We start from the raw sequence: 12580 nt of genomic DNA, 5'->3' as shown, positions 1-12580 counted from the left end.
TTACAAATTGATTAATTCGACGTTTGCACTAATAGAAGTATCAACCGTTTCGTGTTAAAATTATAAACTAACAATTATTTTCATAAAATAAAAAATTTCAAATTAATTTGTCGTATATCTAATTTTTCCGTATGTATTTGTCATCATATTGCATATAAACATTCTACATTTGTAAATTAATTGTTTCCGTGACTCTTGTCAGAGTCATATAATGCGCAAAATCTGTCCAGCAGCCTCTCCGAGGTGCATATCGGGTAATGCTAATGCCGGCGGTATATGCCATAAATGCAAGGGTTTCTTTAAAGTTCTGTATCTTTGCGGAAAAAAATGGTTGCGATTTTTCACGTACTGGAAATTAAAGATGAAGGTTTGGACTTTATGCTGCTGTAAATTGTATTACCAAAAAAAATGTGGCAAGTCCACGTATTTCATCAAACTTTGTAATTTTCAATGTTACAAACATGATCTCACATTTACGATGTTATCGTGGTAGGGATGCATCAAATCTAAAATCAAACTACAAGGTCTTAAAGTAAAGATCTCAAGCTTTAATTTAAAAAAAGGAACATAACTTTGTGATGATTTTTCACGGAGTTATCATCAGTCAAATTTGGCCAATTTTTGCCTAAAATTTTTCTATGCCATATTTCTTTTGAGCAGTGTATATTAATTGAAGATAGAAATTGACAAGTTCATTTGAAACAAGTGTTACAAGTGAATTAATTCTAAACTTTCAATCTGTTCTTATCTATATACTGTGCAGAAAAAGATAAATTCTCAATAATTGAAGATATACTTTATGATACGTTACTTTATCACAAACAAAATTATTCCCGTTTAATTACTTACCAATTGCGAAAATCGCCAGAAAACCAAACAAAGTCAAAAGAAATCTGGGCATTTTATATGCTTCTAGTTTAACGTTTCAGCTAAAACTGTCAAGCCTTTGAACAAATTTTTTTTATACCGGCACCTGTACGCATCGATGTTCTCTGTTCACATTTGTCGCACATCGGTTTTTTTAATTAAGCTGGAACGTGGTACTTGTGTATACTATCATTTAAATACGTCATAAGTTAATTTGTAGACACGGTTCGACGATTACTGCATGTTTAAAAATTCAGGTAGTGCAATGTACTTCAGTTAATTACATCGACTTCAAATTCTAAAATTCAATAATGTCATATGCATGTATGAGTATTAAATATTCATAGCTCCATTAAATATTCATAAAGCCCGTATTATAAGAGGGTATTAAATGTTGCTATCTGTTGTAAGAAACTATTGTATCATTAGCTAAAAGAATATGAGTCATAATTGAAATAACAATAGCAAATAGGTACTCCAAAATGAATGTATTTCTATAATTAACTTCTACTGCAAATTTGTGTAGTCATTTGGACACGAACATAGTACAAAAACCTTTTAACAAGTGGAAAGGAGTAGATAAAATTTTATTAAATCTAGGTGGAAATATAAGACTATTACAAAATAGTATACAGTTGTGTATGTAACACTTGCTTGCTTAACACGTTGAGAGCACGTCTGCCACCAGTGATTGACACTGAACTTTCGGTTAAGTTCAAGAAAATGGAGTACCCTCCGATTTAACTGATTTATATGCCAAAAGAAAGCCCTTGACTTGGCGATTTCAACGCCGCTCTGCCCCCTAGAAGCCAAAAACTGAAACGGTCCAAAAAGTGATTTTTCCACATATCTCAGCGAGAACATGCATTATATATTCCATTTTCTTGAACACAACCGAACTTTCCGTTTAGGCCATGTCAGCCATCGATGGCGGACACTGAACTTTTCCGTTTAGGACGCATTAACCACCACTGGCTGACAGTGTAAAATATCATATAAAACTAAAAAATTTACATTGTTATAAGTAATTACTGAAAATTTATTTAAAATTTACTTAATTTTTATTTATTCAATAAATTTTCTTGAGAACTCGCGTGATGTTCAACATGTTAATGTGCGCTCCAAGACCCTTACCTAAAAACTGTGACAATTCTAACTGCACAGTTTCAATCCCACATCACGAGCAGTTCCAAAGATCTTGTCGTATCAATAGTTTGAAATATCTCATAAATTATTTTTATTACTATAGCCTCATATCTCTTTATGGAAAATAATTACAATAATTTGTGTATATTCAAGTGCAAATTTGAAGACCCTAAACAATAAAATTATCACAAAAAAGTATTTGCTTTTATAAGTAAACTACGTTGTTGCAAACTTTACGTTTTAGATATGCGATTCTGGGAACTACGTCAAAATGTAAGCTAATATTTTTTACATTTGAATTATATCATATTATAACACAGAAACATGTCCGTGAGTTACGCTGAGACGTTGTACACATGCTCGAAACAAGGCAGAAAAATATTATATGTGTACTCTTACAATGATAGTACAGTAAAATCTTTATCAAGAAACACTTTTTAAGGGATACGTAAAAACTAATTATGCAATCATTATGGATGCTTCGACTACTTTTTCTTTGATTACTTTCTTTGTAAAAATTTACTGTCTATCTTTTACGGTTTAGGACTGCGCAGCGGGTCAAGATTAACTGATTAATTTTCCATGCATAGCAAGGGCGTTCCACAAGTTAGTAATTAAATGATTAAACAACAAGTTACGCACTGTATGAAAAGTGATGAAAATAAAGAAAAATCGATCAACAATCATTGTGTATTTATTGTTACCTAACAAACCCAACAGAAAAAAATTTACATATCCGGAAGAGAGAATTTGTATCAAGAGAACATGAGAATTTTTGGAATTTGACGTCATCAAAATTCCAAGAAGTGGCACAAAAAATACCTCCTCCTATCTTCTCCTAATACAAATTTTCAAAATCGGTTGGTGGAATTTCAAAAATCGCGCCCCCGGAATTTTTAAAATGACGTTATGAAAATTCCATGAAGCACAAAGAATATCACCTCATAATACATGTTCTCCTGATACAAATTCTCAATATTTTGTTTTTTATTTTTTCTTTTTTAAAATTTCGGGCAATTTCTGGCGATCGGAATGACGCGATTTGTAAGTAAGTAAGTATGCAAATACATGTTTTTAATCATTTTTATTTTAAACACTTTTGAACATCAAAAGTTATAAGAATATATGTTATTAATAGATAGATACATTATTAACACTTAATTCTAGGTCGGAATTATCATAATAATATGTACATATTAGTGTGCGCTGTTGTACAGTATCTTGTAGAAAGCTAATAAAAATCTGTTGAAAGAATAAAGATAATGTAGCAATTAATTTGTTTCTAAAAATTTGAAGAAAACTGTAAGTTATGGAAGCAAATGTGATGAATGCATAAATCGGACGATTGCTTTCTTGCGCTGTATTAAATGTCGTTCACATTAGGCTATTTTGACATGTGCTTTCCTAATCTGAACGCCCCCTTACGTAGGTTCGACGTAGCGTCATCTAGCAGTGATACGCGGATATCTTCGCTGATGGTATATTACCGTTGAAATGTAGTCAATTAATTACCGACAGAGCAAACAATTCTACCAATCGTATCAGATATTTTAGAAACGCCGCCAGATTTTGGAAAATTTGAAACTTTAAAGAATAGAATAACAGGTGCATTCGCAGACACCAATGTGTCAAAACTAAGGAAACTTTTGCACGAACATGAATTGGGAGATGGGAAACTTTCAGTATTTCTGTAGAGAATGAGACACTTAGCAGCAGGTCAGTGCTCAGATACAGTTTTACGAAATTTGTTTTTAGAGCAGATACCGTCGAATATAAGAATAATCTTAGCTATTTCTGAAACATCAGATCTTTCAAAATTAGCGGTACAAGCGGATAAAATTATAGAGATGACGCGAAGAAACAGTGTTTTGTCAGTTGACCCTATAAATTCCAGTTCGCACACTATACTGAGTCTCTTCGATTATCCGTAATTACAAAGAATTACATAAAAATAAATTTGAATACAATAATTCGTAAATAATTTACAAGATATTCGCGCGAGAAAGTTATGGAAATAGTGAATTACAATAATTAATTTATATAATAATGAGTTACACTAAAATATATCGTAATATATTAATTGACAAACATTTTGCAACATATCTACTAGAGTAAGTTAATAAAAACAACGAATTTGAATAGTTACAACAACAATTTTATAAATAAATATCTAAAAAATTATTAATTACAATAAAATATATCGTAATGTATTAATTAACAATCATTTCGCAACATATCTGCAAGAATAAGTTAGAAAAAATAATAAATTTAAATAGTTGTAACAATAAATTTGTTAATAAACAGTCGAAAAATATGAAATTATAAAAAAATTAACGTTAAAATAATTATAACATCAAATAATTAAAATAATTAAATAACTTCCTATGAGAGTGGTTGCACGTTATTGGTGGATTACATGATCTCTAATTGGCTACTGTACACTGCCAATCACTCATACACTTGAATTCGATCTATTGGTGCAATTCATGATGTCTAATTGGCTGCTGTAATCCACCAATAGCTCATACACTTGAAGAGGTCAAATGAGCTCAGTTGTATTTCATGAGTCGAGGTGGTCGGATCTCTGCTGTCAACATTTACCGGTACGAGTCAAGGGTTCACTTACCCGATACTGTGCTTGTCCATGCGTTACCTAGTGTACTACTACTAGTGTTTAGTGTGTTTTAACAAATATTTTTTAATAAATATGTGGGTGTATTAATAAAATTTATGGTGTGATTCTACAAGTGTCAGTGACTTAACCAGTGTGTTACCTGCATGCATATACGGATATATTAATGTACCTAGTGTGTTATTACTAGTGTTTAATGTGTTTTAATAAATATTTTTTATTAATTATGGGGGTGTATTAACAAATTTTATGGTGTGGTTCTACAAGTGTCAGTGACTTAACCAGTGTGTTACCTGCATGCATATACGGATATATTAGTGTACCTAGTGTACTATTACTAGTGTTCAGTGTGCTTTAATAATTATTTTTTATTAATTATGGGGGTGTATTAATAAAATTTATGGTGTGGTTCTACAAGTATCAGTGACTTTACTAGTGTGTTTCCTTAAATGATTGTGCATGTGTATACGGATTTATTACTGTGTTTTATGGTGCGGTTATTTGAATGTTTTATTAATTTTTTACTGTTTTAATGTATTTTGTGGAGTGATTATTTAAGTGCTTTTACAAACTGTTATTGGGTGTTGGTGTACTTTATGCAATGATTATTTAAGTGTTTTGGCATAGTGTTACTGGTGCTTTAGTGTACTTTATGCAATGATTATTTAAGTGTTTTGACATATTGTTACTGGTATTTTAATATATTTTATGGAGTGGTTATTTAAATGTTTTAACAAATTGCTACTGGTGTTTTAGTGTGTATTTTGGAATGGTTATTTAAATATTTTAACAAATTGTTACTGATGTTTTAGTGTGTATTATGGAGTGGTTATTTAAATATTTTGGAATACTTGCACTGGTGTTTTAATGTGTTTTACCATGTAGTTATCTATGTGTTTTGGTATAAATTTAAACGTTTTAACCTGTGCCATACAATAATTATCCAAGTGCATTGACATATTTTTTCGAATATTTTATAATGTTTCACTGAGTGACTATACGTTTTGATATACATTTGCAAATTTATTACTGGTTTTTGTAATGTAGTACTGCTTGCATGCTTAACTTGTTCACTAACTGTTTGCGTTTCAAAAATGTATACGTTACTCGAAATGCAAATTGATTGACAGTTACTAAATTGTTGTCCTGCTATGGTTACAGGTCACGCTGCCAATCCAATGGACAAACTGCCAAATCCAAACATTGCCAAAGCAGTCCAAAGCAGTCCAAATCTCTGATGCTTTACCGGTAAAGCGATCGCAGTGGCGCAAGTCAGCGATCGGTGAGTCGCATGCTTTATGGTTCCTCCGGTTCCCATCATGTCGTAGAACGAATGGTCCGAAGCGACACGGGAACTGGTTGTATTTTATATTTTTGAGCGAGCATAGTGACCACGACTGTACGATCGTGCAAAATTCGTACAAACTGTTTATTATATTTATTAGATCAGGTCAGGGTTTTCTTGTACATCGCGTTTTAACTTAACTTCTTTACGAATCAAATTAAAATTAGTATATTGAAGTCGGATGACCCTCCGATTTCGTGCTAGTTTACTTTTAGAGTCACTTTCAATTGTATTGCGAACTCTTTTTGAATACACATATGTACAAGAAAGTTTCGCGAAAAACAGATTTCGATATCAAAGTTATTTGTGAATGTTTGAGTCATTTAGAAATTTACTTTGATATCATAAATCTGTTAAGAATGAAACTACCGATATACTTAGATTTTTGCAAAGTGATCTTCCATTTTCCATTTTGAAAGTTTTTTAAAGTTAGAGCGAATTTTTGCTGGAAGACACTTTATTAGCATGTTTCTAATCATGACTTTTAGCTCAGGATTTTCAGCACACATGAAGAAAACTGGTAGGTCAAAATACATGTGGCCGTGTTCATTTTTATGCTCTATACTCATGCGCGTGCTTAGATGCTACTCGCAAGGGTTAGGGCAGGTGGACACGGTTTAGTTTTAAGTTGTTTTGGCGATCGACAAATTGACAGTGAATTATCGACACAAGTTACACGTGTGTGTGTGGTTAGGTCGTGGACCTTGTGTCGATTAAACTGTAAATTTATTTTTTAAATTTTGCAAAATTCTATTTGAAAATCCATACAAAATGCAAGTAGAGTCATTTCAATGTTATATAAATTGATTAAGTTAGAAAATTGTATGAGTAGTTAAAATTATTACATGTACATATTGCATTGAATATTCGAAAGAGTACAAAAATGAAATATGTTCAATGTTCACTGTCGATTGTCGATCGATTTCAGCGAAAAGGTATGAACTTAGAGTGTGAATGTTGTATTGAACTCGGGTGTCGGAGACGTCCCGGAACGTACTCCCTAGGATTAGGCTTATTTGCACCCGGGTGGTATGTGTGAGAACCGTGGAGTGTGTTTTTGTGAGAATGGACTTTGCAATTTTTTAAATATAGCGATAGGCAGGCAGGTAGCTTACTTCTGGTGTGAATGAGTTAGTTTTAAGTAGGTAGGGCCAGAGCAAGCTTTCACGTTTCTCTATTCTCCTCTCTCACACGTGAGATGCTTGCATCTGGGGGGTTCACGAAAAATCGAGAAGAGAAAAATATTAAATATGAATTTATTTAATATCTCTTGAACTCGATTGTTCGTTCAGGCCAGGCCTTTTAGTTTGTAAGTCGCAGTCGGGTTCTAGATCCGACTGCAAAAATGAAGTATAAAGTGAAGTGAAGTGCAGTGAAATAAAATATTCTGCTCGGACATTCTTTTACGGACAGCGCATTCTGAGAATCGCTGGTCGTATATCTTTTTTATTTTGAGTCATTTTTCTTTCTTACCAAACTAACTTATATAAAATTTCGATTTTGTTATCGATCGAAATAAATGGATAGTATTGCAATTTTATTTCTATAAAATTGTCTGCTATCTTTCTATGGAGATTGATAGCAAAATTGAAAATTTATGTAAGCGTGAAAACTAAGAATGCCCGAGTTACCGTAAAATTTCGCGAGTGATTTTTGTGAGGCTGTGCCGAAGAGAGAAGAGGCTATATGCCGAAGAGCCCCGGCAAAATTGCCAAAGAAGAGGGGAACTATCAATGGCTGTCCATCCTAGGATGGACAGTCATTTTGTCACTATGCTCGCTATTATTTTCTTGTGTTTTACATGTATTTTTTTGAACGATACAAAATGTATCGTTTTGCTCGAATTTTTACGAGCAAAGCCACCCGCGATTTTTATGCCCTCCCAATTAAATTTCAAGATTAGAGATTTTTGCATAATTTTGCGATTAAATTTTGTGATTAGAGATTTTTATATCCCTTCGCGATTCGAGATTTTTATACCTTCGCGAGTAAATTTCGAGATTAGAGATTTTTGTATCCCTTCGCGATTATATTACGAAATTCGAGATATCCCTTTGTATATCCCTTCGCGATTTTATTACGAAATTCGAGATTTGTATATCTCTTCGCGATTTTAATTTCCCACAATTTTATATGTTAATTATTTTTCTCTGTTTCAGGAATTGATTTTGAATAAATTGTTTTATTGTTGACTGATTTTTAATTCGTAATTTTGATTGTGTTTTTTGTTTCTCGATAGCGTCGTTTCACTTCTACTCCTACGATTGTTGTATAGATTAATAAAATTTTGTATGTTTCAGATTTCATTTTTTGGTAAGTTATATTGTTCCTTCTTCTAAAACTTCTGTGTTAATAAATTTTTATCTGTTTCAGTATTTAATTTTTGGTAAATCTTACATTGTTCTCTCTTCTCAAATTTCTATGTTAATAAATTTTTGTCTGTTTCAGCATTTAATTTTTGGTAAGTCATGTTGAGTGCATTAGATTTTTAATTCCGAGCTTGTGGGAGGAAGGGTGGGCTCGGGCGCAGGTTTTTCGTCGCAATTTGTGACGAAAAGCCTGCGCACTTTGTAAGTACCTCTTATTCTAACTTGCACTCATTTTTGTCAAAATTTTTTAATTTACATATTATACTGTAGTAATAGTTTGTCATTTTTTCTCAATTTCCCCAAATTTAAAAGTGAGTTCTTCTTTCTTTCATATCCCTTTGCTCTTTTTCAAAGTTTTATATACGAGTGCAATTTTAGAATAAGAGGTACATGTAGGGCATTTAGAATGTATTACAGTATGCGTGAGTGTGCGAATGGTGTGTGTCCTGCATCCTGTACTCACTCGTAGGGCCTCTAATTTTCTATCTGATTTTATTTCTAGCTTCAAAATTTTCAAACCTCTTCTCTGCTTTATTTCCTCTCCTGTCTTACTTTATTATTTCATTGATTTTTAATGCTTTAATTTCTCTTTCATTTCGTGCATATCATTTCGAGCGTCGAAGTCTTCGGATCTCCTCGTCATCTCATTTTGGTTTTAAGGTTTTTAATCTCCTCGGATTTTTATTTTGTAATCAAGATTTTCAACGTGATTTTGTTTCGAGTCTTGAAGTTTTTGAATCTCTTCGTCTTTTTATTTCGGAGTTGAGATTTTCAAAATCTACTATTTCGATTTTTGAAAAGTTTCGTTTCGAATAAAGGGAGATTTCATCCCTTGATCCTTCGATTTTCTGTATTAATTACTTTTGTCTGTTTCAGGCTTTGATTTCGAATAAGTAATTCATTGATTTATGTTTGTCTAAATACTTTTTGTCTGTTTCAGATTTTTATTTCAAGTAAGTCATTTATTGATTTATGGTTGTCTGAATACGTTGTGTCTGTTTCAGATTTTTATTAAAAGTAAGTCATTTATTGATTTATGGTTGTCTAATTAATTTTTGTCTGTTTCAGATTTTTATTTCAAGTAAGTAATTCAATGTTTCATATGTGTCTTAATCAAATTTGTATGTTTCAGGTTTTAATTTTATGTAAGTAATTTTTAATGTTTCATGTTGGTTTTAACTATTTTTGTGTTTCAGATTTTAATTTTATGTAAGCAAGTTTTAATGTTTCATTTTTGTCTGAACTATTTTTGTATGTTTCAGATTTTAATTTTATGTAAGTAATTTTTAATGTTTCATTTTTGTCTGAACTATTTTTGTATGTTTCAGGTTTTAATTTTATGTAAGTAATTTTTAATGTTTCATTTTTGTCTGAATTATTTTTGTATGTTTCAGGTTTTAATTTTAAATAAGTAACTTTTAATGATTGATATTTGTCTTAATTATGTTTGTATGTTTCAGGTTGTTATTTTATATAAGTAATGAAATAATTTATATTTGTCTTAATTTCTTTTATCTGTTACAGATTTTTATTTTATGTAAGTAATGTAATAATTTGTATTTGTCTTGATTACTTTTGTCGGTTACAGATTTTCATTTTATGCAAGTAATGAAATAATTTATATTTGTCTTAATTACTTTTGTTTGTTTCAGATTTTTATTTTATGTATGTAAGTAAATTATTCATATGTGTCTTAATTATATTTTTATGTTACAGATTTTGATTGTAAGTAATTGAGTATTTCTCAAGTATATTGTAATTTTATTTGCGTATTTTTATCGAGTCAACTCGAGATGTATTTCTCTTTTATTCCGAAAATGTTAATATGAATTTTGCATGGTAGCATGAATTGTGCATGCCTAAACATTATAATGTTACTAGTCTTGGATTTGCTTTTCTATTTCCTCTTTTTATTAATACACCTAATTAGTCTATAGGTAAGGAAGAGGTGATCATTGAAGACTTCCTTCGTGGGATTTCATCAACTAATGCGCTAACTTTAAGTAATTTTAAGCTCCGTCTATTGTAATATATTGTAGTATGAATGAGTAAATGTGTGAATGGCGTATACGCGAAGATTGAAGACATCAATCATCGAGGGGTCATCGAGGGATCTTCGAGGGATGCGTGCGTTAGCTATAAGTTAATGTTATGCGTGCGTTAGTTTTAAGTTAATTGTAATCGTGTGGGCAGGGCGGGTGGGTCCCTGTACTGTCCAGAGCACGAGAGAAAAGTAGCGGGACGGGAACGGGGCAAAGAGGGTAGGCCGCTAGGACCACCTAATCCCCACTTTTCGACTCACGCGTAGCTTCCACCGTTCATCCGTAATGGTGTGGTTTTACATAGGTATAGAAACAGATATTGCTACTATACGTTAAAAAACTCTACCTTTTTCCTCTTACGCGATGCGTAAAACTTTTGGACACTACGACAATGGAATGCCGCTCAACGTATCGCTCGTTCTGTCTCGCTTGTTCTACATATATCTGACCCACTCTCCGCGTCACGCGACCGATTAATGTATGTGTGCGCCTCGACAAATAGCGTGTTGTTGCCGAAAATGCGTGTGACAATAGGCGGCAACGTTACAATCCGACCACTGCGATGCTCTTTTCGTCCCTCTAGCCCCGTTCCCGTCCCGCTACTTTTCTCTCGTGCTCTGGACAGTAAGTGCCTCTTATTCTAACTTGCACTCATCTTCTCAATTCTCAAACTTTGTACGCGTTAGCTTATAGTATATTCAGCTATTTTTTGTCAATCGTTCCGAACCCAAGTGGATCATTGGGGGTTCATAGCGCTGTGAACACGCGGCAGAGGTGAGCTGCAAGTGCTGGTGTAGCGCCAGGGACACATCTCTGCGGGGCCGATCGATTGATGAACCATCTCGATCTGCCGCCTCACGGCAGAGGTCTCCTCTCTGCGGTCAGACTTGCTTCAAACGCAAGCGGCGGGGAAATGGGAGACCCTTCGCGGATGTGTCACTCGTTCTTGCCAGTATTTTCGGTTCATCTCTGTCTCGTGGTTCACGTAAGCCACTATGGACTACCCTTTGACCCATGGAAGGCGAGGTTCACTTGGCGAAAAATACTGATCCCCTTTTTTGACAGAAAGTTCTTCTAACTTTCTTCCCTTTACTTTTTGAATTCGTCATAGATTATTTGAGTGCAATTTTAGAACGGGAGGTACCGTGCGGCATTTAGAATAAGTTAAGCGTGTGTGTGTGGAATCCCATGCGATTAGTATTAAGTTAATGTATGTGTGTGTGTGTGTGATACAAGTTCTTTGCTGGATTGTGGTAAAGGATTTGTATATGCGAGCCAGCGGGCTAAGTAGAGTCAGAACTCATTTATCCTTCCGATAAATGAGGTAGTTGCGATTGGAGGGTGGTAGGGATTTGGAGTTAGGGTGGGTCACTATTCTAACGTAGCCACCTCCTCGTGGTGTGACCTGGTAATCGATGTCGTTTTCTAAATATTTTTCACGAAATTAACTTTAGAAAACGATATCGAGCTAAGAGCTACGATTTACCATTAAATTATCGTTTCATTTATTACATTTTCTTTTATGTACGTATCGTATATATTTATTAAAACTTTGATCTCAAATGAGCTCATTCTCTATATTCTATATCATCGACGAGATACAATATAGCGTTCAAACTGTTCTTGTTGTATTCAAATTTATTTTTATGTAATTTTTTGTGATTATTTATAATCGAATTGGAGCAATTTTTAGTTTTCTGTGGTGATCATCAGAATTGTCGGTCAAGAAGACTTCTGTTATCGAAGCCGTCGATCATGAAGAATTCTATTTGTACTTGTTGACAAATTATTAATGTTTAAAGCTGTCGTCGTTTCGTCGTGTTCAATTTTAAAAAATGCAGAATCGTTAGCTATTGATTCTGTAATCAAACCTGAATTCAAGAGCACGTATTTAAATAAAATTCAGAATCAATTTCAATAAAATCAGTTATTTTGTAAAGTTATTATTTATTGATTATTAAAATATAGGGAGACAAACCCTATATTTCTATAGAGAATGTTTTTCTATATTTAAAGTAGTCAATTAATTATAACTTTCAAAAATAACTGATTTATTGAAATTGATTTTGAAATATGTCGTTTTGAATTCAGATTTGATTATGGAATGAATAACGAACGATTTGCTTTTTAAAATGCAATTGGACATAAGTAAAATTGAATATCAAATACAAGTAAAATT

Source organism: Megachile rotundata, chromosome 1, assembly GCF_050947335.1.
Source record: "Megachile rotundata isolate GNS110a chromosome 1, iyMegRotu1, whole genome shotgun sequence".
In the NCBI taxonomy this organism is placed as follows: domain Eukaryota; kingdom Metazoa; phylum Arthropoda; class Insecta; order Hymenoptera; family Megachilidae; genus Megachile; species Megachile rotundata.
The sequence above is the reverse complement of the archived record's forward strand: the minus strand, read 5'-3'. Positions refer to the sequence as shown.